Here is a 15,000-nt window from a genome sequence, read left to right as displayed (position 1 = left end):
GGTTCACGACACTCTTGTTGACTAAATTCTTTCATTTCTGAATTTTGAAGGTTAGTTAAAAATAATATTTTATAATAAAACATGTTTTGGTATAAGTTCCTTTACCTAAAAATATTAATGGTAGTAGTTGGAATTGATTTCTCCATATCATATATATGAGTATGAACCCAACTCAATACCCAATTCCTCTAATAAAAAATCCTAACACCTATTTCTAAATTCATTTCATTCATATATTACAAAGAGGGTTCTGAAATCAAAGTGTTTGTAGAAAAACAACAATTAAACATTCAATATATCATCCAAATTATGAATTATCCATGGTGTAGAAGTTCAGGATTGATTTGGTATATTTATTATTATTACTACGTCTATTGAAATAGTCATAAAGTAATACTTCTATCAAATGTAAGGGGAAGAGAGAGAGAGGGAGGGAGAGAAGGGGAAGAGAGGGAGAGACAAAGACAGAGACAAAGGGAGATATAGATATATATGGAGAAACAATGTGTATGTTTGTTGGGTGATATAGAGAGATGAAGGAGAGACATAGGGAGATAGAGATATATATGGTAGGGGGAGAGAGAAGGAAGAAGATAGAGATAGGAGGGAAGGAGGGAGATATAGATAGATATGAAGAGAGAGAATGTGTGTGTCTAGGGGGGTGATATAGAGAGACAAAGAAGGAGATATGGAGGGAGATATTGGTATACATGGTGGGGGGAGAGAAAGTGAAGAAAATTGCTTGCCGAATATGCATTGATTTCGGTGTACAGATGTTGATTTCTAATCCTATTTGATTTCTTGCATTAGATGCATTGATTTTTGTGTAGATGTTCATTTATAATTCTATTTCATTGCTTGCATTAGATGCATTAATTTCATTAAATATGTTAATTTCTAATCTTGTTTGATTGAGATTGTATTAGATGCATTGATTTCAATGTAGATGTTGATTCCTAATCCTATTTTATTGCTAGCACTAGATGCATTGATTTCAGTGTAGATGTTGATTTCTAATCCTATTTGATTGCTTGCAACATTAGATGCATTGATTTCAGTGTAGATGTTGATTTCTAATCCTATTTGATTATTTGCATTAGATGCATTGATTTTAGTGTAGATGTTGATTTCTCATCCTATTTTATTGCTTGCATTAAATGCATTGATTCCACTGAAGATGTTGATTTCTAATTTGATGTAACTAGATGTATGGTGTACATTGATTTCAAGGTCATTATTTTAACATTATGCATTGATTTCAATGTAAGCACAAAAAATTATTGACGATGTGCATTATGACTAAGATTTTTGTATATAACCTCAAACAAAATAAAATCAAATAAAACTTGTATTTGTAACTTTTACATCTCCACATCTTTTAAAATTGAATATATAACTTATTTCAATCATATTTGAGTTTTTAAAAATTGAATAAAACTTATTTCCATCATAAGGAATTGATTGAAATACTTGGATAACTACTTGTAAATTTAGGAAAGTTGATAACATTATATAAAATTATAGAAATGTTGTCATATATTTTTTTTCTGAACTATATATTAAGTTTCAATAAATTTAACTTTATCATGTTATGACTAAGCTCTTTTAGATAATCTCAAAATAAATAATGTTGAATACTTCCTATTTGTTGTTTACATGACATCTTTTGAAATTGACTAAAAATATTTCAATGTTATTTGTGTTTTTTAATTGAACCTTGAGATAAGAAATTGAATGAAATACTTAAAAAGGTTGTCCATGCAATAGTATATGGGTGGGTCACAAAAATTTTCATATGTATATTTTTTATTATAATATGGATGACTTTATAATTCAAATAATTTATTTTTCAAATTGAATTGTAATGACATACATGTTGATTGCACTAAAAGACACTTTTGACAACTCAATATGAAGTATGATTGGAATTCTTTCTATGCTCAATATTAAATTGATACATGATATATTTTAGTTCATTTAAGTATCAAAGTGACTTGCATCACAACTTAAGATTGTAATTATTTTATTATTCTATGAAACTGGAAATCAAAAATGAACATATATTTTACTAATAAAAGTTATAATATATAGAAAAAAAAAATTAAATTAGTGAAATAATTTTAATGGATACATAAACTTAAAAAATTAATGAGCATCCATAAAAAAAATTAATAGAAATCCATAAACTAAAATAGTGAATACATGTATTAATAAACTATCCATATGAAAATATATACAAATTACAAACATCACATGAACATCCATAAACTGAAATAATAAGCATTCATAAACTAAAATAATGTCCATAATGTACATCCATAAACTTTCCATGTATGAAAATATATAAAGTATGTATCACATGTGAATGTGCCATATGAAATGAGCCTAAATATATACAAACTATGACTCTCTAAGTACCACCATAACTCCTATGTGAGTTCTGTCACAAAAAGTAAGTGTCCATAAGTTGGTACTACAATATAATACATTCAAGTTCAAACTAATTAGATCATTATTTATACAAAATAAAAAATATGGAAATAAGTGATTTTGAATCACATTTTTATTTACATATTATATGAATCTACTAACCTCAGTTGAATCCAAATGCAAGTCAGATAGGATGGGGGTCCCCTGCCTGTGGCTTAATGATTGAGGCCTGCATCAATGGAGCCACATCATCAGTGCCTTTAAACCCAACATCCCACTCATGTCTCCACATAACAACTACATCAATGACAATGCATATGGGCCTGTGTACACAATGACAAGGATAAATTATAATTAGTCTACAAATTAATTAGCATATATGTGTAACTCAAAAAAGAAAATGTTGAAATCTTAGGAATACAAAAGTTTACCTCAACTGTTGGTCCATGTGGTTGTACATAGTGAATCTCCTCCACATTAGTGAACATATGAGATCGAGATGGATATGGAGGGGAATCCATGGAAACATGCTCTGGTCGAGGATGGCCTGGTTGATCAACTGCCCCCTTGGATGACCTCATAAGCTCATCCATGTAGCTCAGATGCGTTTACATGTTATCATGAACTTATTAATATAAATGAAATCTAATGCGAATTGGAAATTAATATAAATAATTATGCATAATTTGACAATAAGAGTCAAACGCTTCGTATATATATGTACCTAGTTTGTGTCACGCAGGCCATGCACCCTCTAAGTCTCATGAATGACATCACGATACATACATGTATATGTTAAAAGTTGGTCAAAGGGTAAACTCGTGAGAAATGCATCATCATATAAGGGCATTGATGGGTCACGAGGTAGTGGTGGTGGTCTCTTAATCACTTCATCCAATGTAACACGTGCACTGACCAATGACATCTGCATGTTGTCTGCAATAGTCTCCCTGGTCTCACCACCAAGCTGTGATAAATCCTCTAGCTCTGTCAATAATACCAAGCTCCGAGACGGTAGTGGCAAGAATCTCAAAGGTGGTGGTATATGCCCAAGGTCCCTATGAGCCCCATCAAATTCAGGTTCATAATAACAAGATCTGATATCAATGTAGTCTGACCTCATATGTAAAACAAACTTTGCATATAAATGCTTGGAAAAATAAATGGCGACTTGGTCATGGTAGGGGAACTAGCCCCAATATCCAATGAATCTATCATACACAAAAGGGGTTGCATCAACATTCCTAAAATATTTAAGTGTAATCAGAGCTCTATGAAAGGCATGGCAATCTAGAGGGATGTTGAACAACTCCTCACGAACATCAATGTCCTTGGTTGCCTTTTTCACCACCTCCAAAGTATCTGGGCCTCTAACCCCATGCCTCTTAATCCTCTGTATGCATTGTAAGAGGTGGCTATGTGGGCACAACCTTAAGTATGTATCGATCAACCTATTGATGTTATCCAACATCAAAGACAATGCAAGATGAGTCGGTGAATTGGCAGGGATGTTATATATCTCTTCTATGATCTGTGTATGATGGGTCGTAACATCCTCTAATATAATATGATTTGTAGAATCATCCCACAGAGGAATCGATGCTACACTATGATCCTTAGCTTCAGCCTACTGATGGCTTGCAAACCATAAAAATAATTTAACATATATAATTAACAAACTAGAGGCATAATAACATATACATTAAATTCAAACACATCAGTTGAAGACAATTTAAAAAGTAAAGACCATTTCAAGACATAAACACATAAAGTTTAAAGAAGATTTAAAAATGCAAGAGGTGTACCTGAAATAGGTGAAGAAGTTCCACTAGAGCTAGCATGATCATCAACAAAGACAGAAACACTGCCTCTAACACTCCGACTAGCATCAGAGGTAGGATTTATGAGTGGAACATGAACTCTTGGTGGGCTATGTGATCTATCACGAGTCCGGCCACGTATAACAAAACCCCTCGCACTGCGATGGCCTGCAGTTGGGGCGTGCATATGGGATATCTTAGCATATTACATATAATACAAATAAACTAATCTAAGAAAAAATTGTTGACAAAAAAACCATTTCTAAACTCAAGCAGAATAATCTAGCCTGAAGTCCTAAACTTTAGAGTCCATTTTTTAATAATTTATCAACCGAATTATTGAATTCCATGTAAACATAATCGAAAGAAGTGATCAAATCTATCTTCACACTTTTTCTCGTTTCTAAATAATGCATTTTATTCATAGCGCATAAATATGTAAATAGAAATAAACGTATCTACAAAACTAATAAAATTTCATGCCAACCAAATAACCCAATAGACTTTAAGTTCTTAATGTTTGACTTTGACACATGACATGTATCAGGTGCAAGCACATAAAGACAATGTTTCTTGTACAACACACTACATAATGAAACAATATGGTACAAATTAGAAAAGAGTCTAAATGCTTTCATTCACTAATCCAAATTCACTTTTTATGATGGATTTAATGTATCTATCAATGATGCGTTATTGAAACATATATATGTGTGTATGTGTTTTCATATATATAATGTTCAAATAATTATGCTATATTAAATGTTATAATATATTATAGTTATACACCATACATGTTACATTATGTTATGTTATATTACACTACGTTTTATATATATATATATAATAATAATAATAATAAGAAGAAGAAGAAGAAGTTATAACTTTATAATAGTTAGATATATATAGTTATATCTATAATTATATAGTTATGTTATGTTATATATATATATGTTATATTAAATGTTAAATAATAAGTTAGGTTAGGTTAAATAGTTATGGAATTATATTATGTCATAAACAATATACATATAACTATAATATATTTAGCTATGCCATATGTTATAATTTATTAATAGTTAAATATATATAGTTATATTTAAATAATTATATAGTTACATAATTATGAAATAGTTATAGTTATGTTACATGTTATATGAGTGCGTTATGTTAAATAACTTTATGTTATACATGTTAAATAATTATAAAGTTTTATGTTATATTACGTTAAATAACTTTATGTTATACATGTTAAATAATTATAGAGTTCTATGTTATAATACGTGAAATAAATTTATGTTATGAACTAAATAGTTATAGAACTATGATATATATATATATATATATATATATTAAATATATATAATATATATAATTATATAGTTATGTTATGTTATATAGTTATATATGTTATGTTATAATTATATATAGTTAAATATTATATTATAATTAAGTTAAATGTTTTGTTATATATAGTGAAATGATGTTATATGGTTTTTTATGTTTTGTTTTTGAGTGTTTTGGGGTATATATTCGGTCAAATTGGCTAGAAATTTAAAATGTATTTTAAATAACAAAAAAATTGAAAATTTATTTCACAAAACAAAATCTTTAAAACTTAAAATAATTAGTAAAAAACATTTTTACCATTCAAAACCACAAAATATACATTTAATAAACAAAACATTGCAAGTAAGAAAAAAATAAAACCTAAATTATAGTTTTTTGTTATTGTTCCTAAGTGTTTTCTAGGTTGTTTTGAAGGTTTTCTTTTGTGGTTTTCTAGGTTGGTTTTGAATAATTTATTTTATGATTTTTGTGGTTTTCTTGGTTGGTTTTTTGTTTTTCTAAGTTCTTTTGAAGAGTTTTTTTCGTGTGGTTTTCATGGTTTTTGTATGTTTTTTTTATTATAAATAAATTGGTTTTCATGGTTTTTGTACATGGTCATTTTTAATTAATTTGTTTAATTTCGTAAAAAATATTAATTAAGAAAGACAAAAAAAAATAGAATACCTACCTTCGTTTGAGCCTCTGGGACATTGGCGGGGTTGTTGGCGAGATTGATTTGAACACTCCATGCTTCAATTGCTTGATCTAGCTCCAATACTCTCAATCGAGTTAGTGTCACACTCTTGGTCAAGCTTTAAAATTATGTCCTCTCTATGCAAATGGCACGAGCAGACCACAGGAGCAGTATTTAATTAAAAAAGGGGCTCGATCGAGTGTTATAGCTCGATCAAGGGTTTTTTTGTAACCTCCATCAAGCTAATTTTTTTAGTGCCCAAGGAGCTCGATTGAGCAAATAAAAAATGCTTGATCGAACACAATCAAGCCATTGTATTTTCCTCCCAAACTCGCCCTCTTTCACCAAAAAGTGTAACCTAGCTCCATGATTTTACCCATACATATGTCATGACTTTTATTATCAAGTGTTTTATCAATCTAAACAACACTTAGAAACAATCGAACTTATTTGTTCTTGGATAGAAAATTTTTCTTCTCATTTTCTGTAAGTATTGTAAATAAAGAGAGAGAGGTAAGCACTTATATGAGGTGAGAATGCAATTTATTTTTCATGTCATTAACATTGTTTGGAAGCCCAATTGTTTGCATACAACCAGTCTTCCAAAGGAAATGTTACCTCAACCCATATAGTTGCGATTTATCCTATCTAAAAATGATGTAGGAGCATTCATGCATAGTCAGCAATGTGATGGCATGATCACATGTTGTGACTAACAAGGGGTTGGAAGACAAGAGTTTAGTTAATTTTATTTATTAAATGTATAAGAGTGTCTATTTATTGTAAAATATGAGAAAAAAGGTATAGTGGTTGAGTGATCCTCCCTGTGTGGAGATGAGGCCAAGCAGTTAGATTTATTTGGTTTGAATAGGATATGAGGAATTTGAAAGCTTGATTTAGCGTTTGTTTAGAAAAGAGTGGAGTTGAAGAGATTCTTTAGGAGAGTGAGAGATTTCTGGATCTGAACCAGAATTGGTTCATGAATCCACTTTTGTATAAATTGTGATCTTTTTGTATAATTCAGAGGTTGGTTAGGTTAGCTAGAGGTTAGCTAGGTTAGAATCGAGTAAAAGAGCATGAGGATTTCAAGATTGAACAAGGTCTTTTATTGTTGTAATCGAGCCAGAGGGCCGAGACTCTGTAAACTATTGTATTGAATAAAATGATTTAGTGTGCATGAATTTGTTGTTTTTATTGAAATCCTTCGCTTGCCTCTGTATAGTTGCCTGCAGAACAACTGAAGCATCCTTCTTTGTTTGTATGCCTTAATTTATAAATTGCAGTGTTAAAGCATAATTGGGGTCCTTATCAATATAACAGTGGCTGAGCTGCTTCAAAGATATCATAGCTTATTGTTATATATGAATGTTGTGTGTGAAAATGGAGCAGACAGAGGAAACCTACGAAAGGCGTAAGTCCAACAATATTGAAGAAATCAAGTAAAGATATGGAATAAAGAGGTGAAGAGTAATGCACAATGGCCGTTGGATCTCTAAGATCAACGGACCAGATCTAATCGGGCAAAGCAGAGCACTTTATCGCATTGGCAAAATATATCGCATTGGCGAAAGTCTGTGTGAATGGACCGGACCCTAACCACTTGCCAACGTCGATTGCGATAATGCGATGAAGTGTGGACCATTGGATCGAAGTTGATCAAACGGTGGAGAATTGATCGCATATCGCAGATTTGAAGGGCCGATGGACGATGTAATGGAATGCCGATGTAGCGATAGCCGATAATTGGAGATCGAAGATCGAGGCAATCGGGGATCGGGAAATATAAAGGAAAGTGCAGCGGAAAGGATTGAAGCAGAGAGCGGATCTGAAATTGATTAGATGCGGGTGCAATATTTTTAAGATCTGGCCTTAAGCTTTTGAACAATTTTTCCATGTGTTTCTGTGTAAAGCAAAGATCGGAGGAAAGGTGATAAGGCATATGGAAAAGGCGGACCCAAAAGATTTATAGAAGCGGGTTTATGTATTTTGAGTTTCGGCTTATCTGATCGGAGCGGGTTTTCCTGTGTAATCCTTTGTATTCAATAAAGTTGTATATCCGGGTTTTTAATGTAAAAGTGCATCTATAACGCTTCCGATAGAGATGTGTAGACATAACCATAAGTCCCAGTTTTGATAGTTGTATATGAATGAAAGATGTGAGGTCCCGAGTTGTTTAAGAAAGGAGCACACATAAAAGCTTCCGATAATTGTTTGTATATGAAGGAATGTTAGCCTGCTGGCATCATTTTGGTATCAGAGCTAGCTCAACGCTCTGTAAAGATTGGTTTGGCAATGGAATTTTAATCTCAATATATGTATAATTTGCATTGAAGTGAATTTGATATAGATGGGGATCAAACTACAAAGGACACTGATATCAGAATGGGGGAAGTAGTGAATCTCTGATGAAGGTCTGATACGAATGTTTATGTTTATGATTTTGCAGAGATGTGTTTTGAACGTCTAAAGAGCAAAAAGGGATTGAAATTTCAAAGGAGAAGATGTTTCCTTTCAGGAAAATGAAATTTTTGTGTAAGTTGATTGCATGATTGATTTGATTTAAAAGGTAAATTGAAATGAAAGGTTTAGAAGTTAAATCTAAATAGGAGAGTGGTTTGCTATGGCATTGAAGTCATTTAAATGATTTGAAGAATTTTGTGAAAACTGAAAATGATTGAGGATTGCTTAAAGTATGGTTGAAGGCAATTATATTGATAGATGAAAGAACAATTAGACTGAAGGTTGGATTCAATAGATCTCAAAAGAGAGTCATTACAAGGAATGAATTTTGGAATTTGTAGAAGCAAGACAGGATTTGCTTACAAACAGGTTATCAGAAGGAATTGATAGTGTCTGTCATGAATTGGTAAATATAATTGAAATTCAGATCTAATCTTAATTGATTTTGAAAGCTGAAGAGTCCATTATGAAAAGTAAAATGGGAAATAGTTGTTGGCTGTATGGAGTCTTTTGAATGGAAAGTCTAAATGAAATAGTGAACAGATGAATCATTTGGCAAAGATTTAACTGATGGAATGGGAATTAGTTTTAAGACATATTTGAAGGAAATATTGCAGGTTTGAAAGGTATTTTGATGAATCTTGAGATAAGATTGTGCAGGTCAGTGGAATTGCTAAAAGGTAGAATGAGTTGTATCAACATCATACAATATGAGCTATGTTAAAGAAGATAGAGCAAGAAGAACTCTCAAATGAGTAAAGGTGACAATACCCAACAATAAATGAAATTACTGAATGAAGAAGGAAGTGAGCAATTGAAGATGTAGAGCCTAAAGCAAGGAGTGTTCGAGAGAAGATGAGAACAACTTCCAACTGTGGTTGGTAGAAGTTGTTGAGGCAGCTCCACAATTGTGATTGTGGATAGGGGATAACAATTCCAGCAAGAGGAGTGCTGGGTAGAATTGTTAGTCAGTGAAAGGTTCGAGGAAAGAACCAATAGATGCCAAAAGGCTAAACTCAGGAAAGTTTGGTGAGGCATGAAGGAGACTTGTTACATGTAAAATGGAAAAGGCTAGTTGCAACTCACTATTGAACAAGGAAAGTTCACCAAAGGAAGAAATGGAACTGACTATTGTTAGTCATGGTGGGGGTACAGAGGAAAGTCAGAAGTAGAGGAAAAAGAGTGCTGAAGCAGTTGGGCTCAAAGGAATGAGTACAGAAGAAAGGAACATAGAATTGGTTGAGATGAAGGCAGAACTCAGTCGCTTGAAGAAGCTGGTATTAAAAGGAATTAGAGAAAAATGGAAACAAGGATTTTATGTGAGAAAAAGAGTTAAATGGCCTGTCAGAGAATTGTTTGCTGAGAAATTAATACTCCGAACTGTTGAGGATGAAGGAGTAGAATATATATGTGAGCCAGAGAAAGGATCTCTCCTTGGGGAAGGAGACAATGATGAGAGTGATGAAGAACTGATCTATGCGGATCAAAATGAGAGAAATGTGTTGGTGAAAGAGGCAAAGGCAAGACAAACACAAAAGGAGATGCATAAAGACTTTCAAAACTTCAATAGGTGGAGGAAATTAAAAGGTATGGCTAAATGGTTGTGTCTTCTCTTAGTGAAAACTTATTGGATCATATTTGAAGGAATTTTAGCATGGCTAGAAGACTAATGGGAAATAGAAATAGGAAAGGAAACAGATGCATTGAAGATTTGTGAAGTGAAGAGAAGGAAAGCTGACACAGAGAACTTAGCTGAAGAAGTTAAGTCAAGGAAATCTTTGAAAGATCAAAGACTTATCAGAGAAGAGGAAGAGACATTGGTATCTTATTTGGATAAACTGAGTGTTGGAGGAAGTTGTGTAGAACAGAAAGGTATTCTACAAACTTATGATGAAGTTTCCAAGCATTGTCGAGAAGTTGTAGTCCCAAAAGTTTTCATTGATGAGGAAGAAATCAGAGATGTTGAGGAAGAATTTCTCAATAACTTAGTGAACTATCATAATAGTTCAGAGAAGCATGAGGAGCTGATCACCGAGGCTTCAAATGAAGAGCCTTCTAATTCTAAAATTGACATGTTGTGTATGTTTTCAGGTTTGACAGATGATGAAAAACAATTAGACAATGTGCTTATGCATGTTGATGAGGAAGTGAGTCTACTAGAAGGGATGGTTGAAACAGAAAGATATTTTGAGCATGTATTTAATAATTTTGAGAATGATGGTATTGACAAGGAAATTGTCATGATTAAAGAAGTTGAAGATAAGCAAATGAAAGTTTGTGATGATAACCAGAATGAAATATCTTCAGTAGAGAATCAAAATGAAAGTATTATAGAAATTGTGAAGGAATATATGATGAAGTTGAAAGATGAAGAAATTCAGGAATTCTGTGATTTTAAAGTAGATTATTTTTATGAATCTTTAAACCATGAAGAAGTTTTAGAAAACCAAAATTTTGTTTCTATTGTAGGTGAAGATGAAACAACATCATTTTGTTGCAATAATATAAGTGTAGAAGATGAAAGGATACTTCATAATGATATGCTTCAAGAAATCCTAGCTATTGAATTGATGAATGATAGTCTTGTGTTAGAACAAGGAACACTGTATCGTGCAGAGGAAAGTATGGAAATGAAAATTGATGACAGTTTCATAACTTTTGCAGAAGGACAATATAAATATTTGATGGCAGAATTACCTTGGAAGTGAAAACCATAGTTATTTTGAATCTGACAATTGTGATGGAATTTTTGTTTTATACAGGAAGGAGGAATCATATGTAGTTGACATGCTTATTGAATATGAAGGAATCTGTATTTTTCTAGAAAGATATTTAGATGAACCTGATAACATAGAGGAAAGGGTTATCTTTAATGATAATGGAAGGGAAGCTGTAGAATACAAACAACAGTTTGTAAATGATGGAGGTGAAGAAGAATTGGACAGAAATTTTACAATTTATATGGTAAAGGAGAATGTACAACAGACATATGTCAGTGGAGTTCAGTTAAGAACAAATGGTAAGGAGGAAATTGAGAAATTGTCGAAGATGAAGTCAGTGAAGAAGAGGGACAACAAGGAAGAGAAATTAACAACATGAATTTGTATTAGCAAGGAAAGAGGACATCAACAACATAAGATTTGGAATCCTAGAAGAACAGAAGTGACAGTGACAGAAGAATTGAATCAGTAGCATGATGAAAGTGATGACTAGTTACAAAGTAAAGTTTGGGGTACTGGATGACTAGCAGAAGAAACACATGACCAGGAGGTCATGAAAGCTTTCAACTTTCGGAGTTTGATGCAAGAGCATTTAGGCCTAGTCAGTAATGTGATGGCATGATCACATGTTGTGACTAACAAGGGGTTGGAAGACAAGAATTTAGTTAATTTTATTTATTAAATGTATGAGAGTGTCTATTTATTGTAAAATATGAGAAAAATGGTATAGTGGCTGAGTGATCCTCCCTGTGTGGAAATCAGGCCAAGCAGTTAGATTTATTTGGTTTGAATAGGATATGAGGAATTTGAAAGCTTGATTTAGCGTTTGTTTAGAAAAGAGTGGAGTTGAAGAGATTCTTTAGGAGAGAGTGAGAGATTTCTGGATCTGAACCAGAATTGGTTCATGAATCCTCTTTTGTATAACCTTTGATCTTTTTGTATAATTCAAAGGTTGGTTAGGTTAGCTAGAGGTTAGCTAGGTTAGAATCGAGTAAAAGAGCGTGAGGATTTCAAGATTGAACAAGGTCTTTTATTGTTGTAAACGAGCCAGAGGACCAAGACCCTGTAAACTTATTGTATTGAATAAAATGATTTAGTGTGCATGAATGTGTTATTTTTATTGAAATCCTTCGCTTGCCTCTGTATAGTTGCCTGTGGAACAACTGAAGCATCCTTCTCTGTTTGTATGCCTTAAGTTATAAATTGCAGCGTTCAAAGCATAATTGGGGTCCTTAGTGTTATAATAGTGGCTGAGCCGCTTCAAAGATATCATAGCTTACTGTTATATATGAATGTCGTGTGTGAAAACGGAGCAGACAGAGGAAACCTGCGAAAGGCGTAAGTCCAACAATATTGAAGAAATCAAGTAAAGAGACGGAATAAAGAGGTGAAGAGTAATGCACAGTGGCCATTGGATCTCTAAGATCAACGAACTAGATCTAATTGGGCATAGCAGAGCACTTTATCGCATCGGAAAAATATTTCACATCGGCGGAAGTCTGTGTGAATGGACCGGACCCTAACCACTTGCCAACGCCGATTGCGATAATGCGATGAAGTGTGGACCATTGGATCGAAGTTGATCGAACTGTGGAGAATTGATCACATATCGCAGAGTTGAAGGGCCGATGGATGGTGTAATGGAATGTCGATGTAGCGATAGCCGATAATCGGAGATCGAGGCAATCGGGGATTGGGAAATATAAAGGAAAGTGCAGGGGAAAGGACTGAAGCGGAGAGCAGATCCGAAATTGATTAGATGCGGGTGTAATATTTTTAAGATTCGGCGTTAAGCTTTTCAACGGTTTTTCCATGTGTTTCTGTGTAAAGCAGAGATCGAAGGAAAGGTGATAAGGCATATGGAAAATACAGACCCGAAAGATTTATAGAAGCAGGTTTATGTATTTTGAGTTCCAGCTTATCTGATCGAAGTGGGTTTTCCTGTTTAATCCTTTGCATTCGATAAAGTTGTATAGCCGAGTTTTTAATGTAAAAGTGCATCTATAACACTCCCGATAGAGATGTGTGGACATAACCATAAGTCCCAGTGCCGATAGTTGTATATGAATGAAAGATGTGAGGTCCCGGGTTGTTTAAGAAAGGAGCACACATAAAAGCTTCTGATAGTTGTTTGTATATGAAGGGATGTTAGCCTGTTGGCATCAGAAAAAATCTTCTTATTATACTTATCAATTGTGTCACTTTTATCAAGCCACAAGTAACCCCTTTGGGAGATGCTCACATCAATTTGTAGCCAAAAATAGCGGTTTTTTTGTCTCCTTTCTATTCAAAAATTTTTCGTTTACAACATATACACCTTGTATTTTTTCGGCATTTCCTCCCCACTTCAAGTTTTCAAAACCAGAGAGAGTTTCTCAAATCACAATAATTTTGTTTAAGATTATAATTTTGATTACCAAACCCACATATCCCCTACATTTATTTCAAATAGCTTTTTATATTTTTTTTATATATATTTGAAAATTCAAACAAAACCCAAAAATATTATTGACGTGCTTTGCACCTTTTAGAACAAAGGCTAGTTTATTTCTCTATTTAATTAGTTTGATTCCTCATTTCCCTATTTTTCTGTTGATTCCTAGTTTCTCTATTTTTCTATTATATGCATTTTTTACCTTACTTCGTAATTTTTTCGCAATTCCAAATGTCAAGATGACCTTTACACTCCAACCAATTTTAGAAACGGTTTGAAAATTTGCCCTTGCAATCTTTAAAACCCCACGTGCGGATAGAATATAATACGCGTTGAGTGAGCCCGAAGACATCCATGGCAGTTTGAAGGTTAGATGAGGAGGCTTTATCTCTCAGGAAAGATTACACATCGATGTACAAATTTGTGGAATTTTTTATTTTTTATTTTGGTAAGTAAGTACTTATGGGATTTGAACCAATGACTTATCTCAAAGAGTGCCTTAATGGTGTATCCATTCACCGTCAATCCAAAACCTCATAGAAAAAAAATAGAAAAAAAAATATATATATATTATAATTTTGCCATAAAAATATTTACCTAAAAACTTTGTTAAAATTTGGTCTAAATTCTAAAATAATTTATATTATTAAAAAATAATTATATAATATTTAAATTTTAAAAAATTGCAATTTCAAAAGTTTAATTTCTTTTGAAACAAGATTGAATGGAGATAAGAGGAATTTGTACAGGTTACAACAACTTAAAAAACTAAATTGAGTTTGGACATTTTATTTCTCTTTTCTATTTCTATCAATTTGAACAGGTTACAACAACTAAAAAGATAAAATTGAGTTGGTTGAAATTTTGAGTGTTAAATATATTTATATTATTTAATTTTATATTATAAAATATTATATATATATATATATATATATTTTTTTTGGATTGAAATTGGGTATTATGTTTTATAAATAAAATCGTTTTATATATTAATTTGGTGTATAAGTTGACTATGATTTTAAAATTATATATATATATTTCAAATAAGATAGATAGTATTCACAATATTTCAAGTTAAAAATTTGAGTCTCAATTTCTCAAAAAAAAAATTAA

This window comes from Pinus tabuliformis, chromosome J, assembly GCF_031772625.1.
Source record: "Pinus tabuliformis cultivar Carrire ecotype Pingquan chromosome J, CPIR1, whole genome shotgun sequence".
Taxonomy (NCBI): Eukaryota; Viridiplantae; Streptophyta; class Pinopsida; order Pinales; family Pinaceae; genus Pinus; species Pinus tabuliformis.
The sequence above is the reverse complement of the archived record's forward strand: the minus strand, read 5'-3'. Positions refer to the sequence as shown.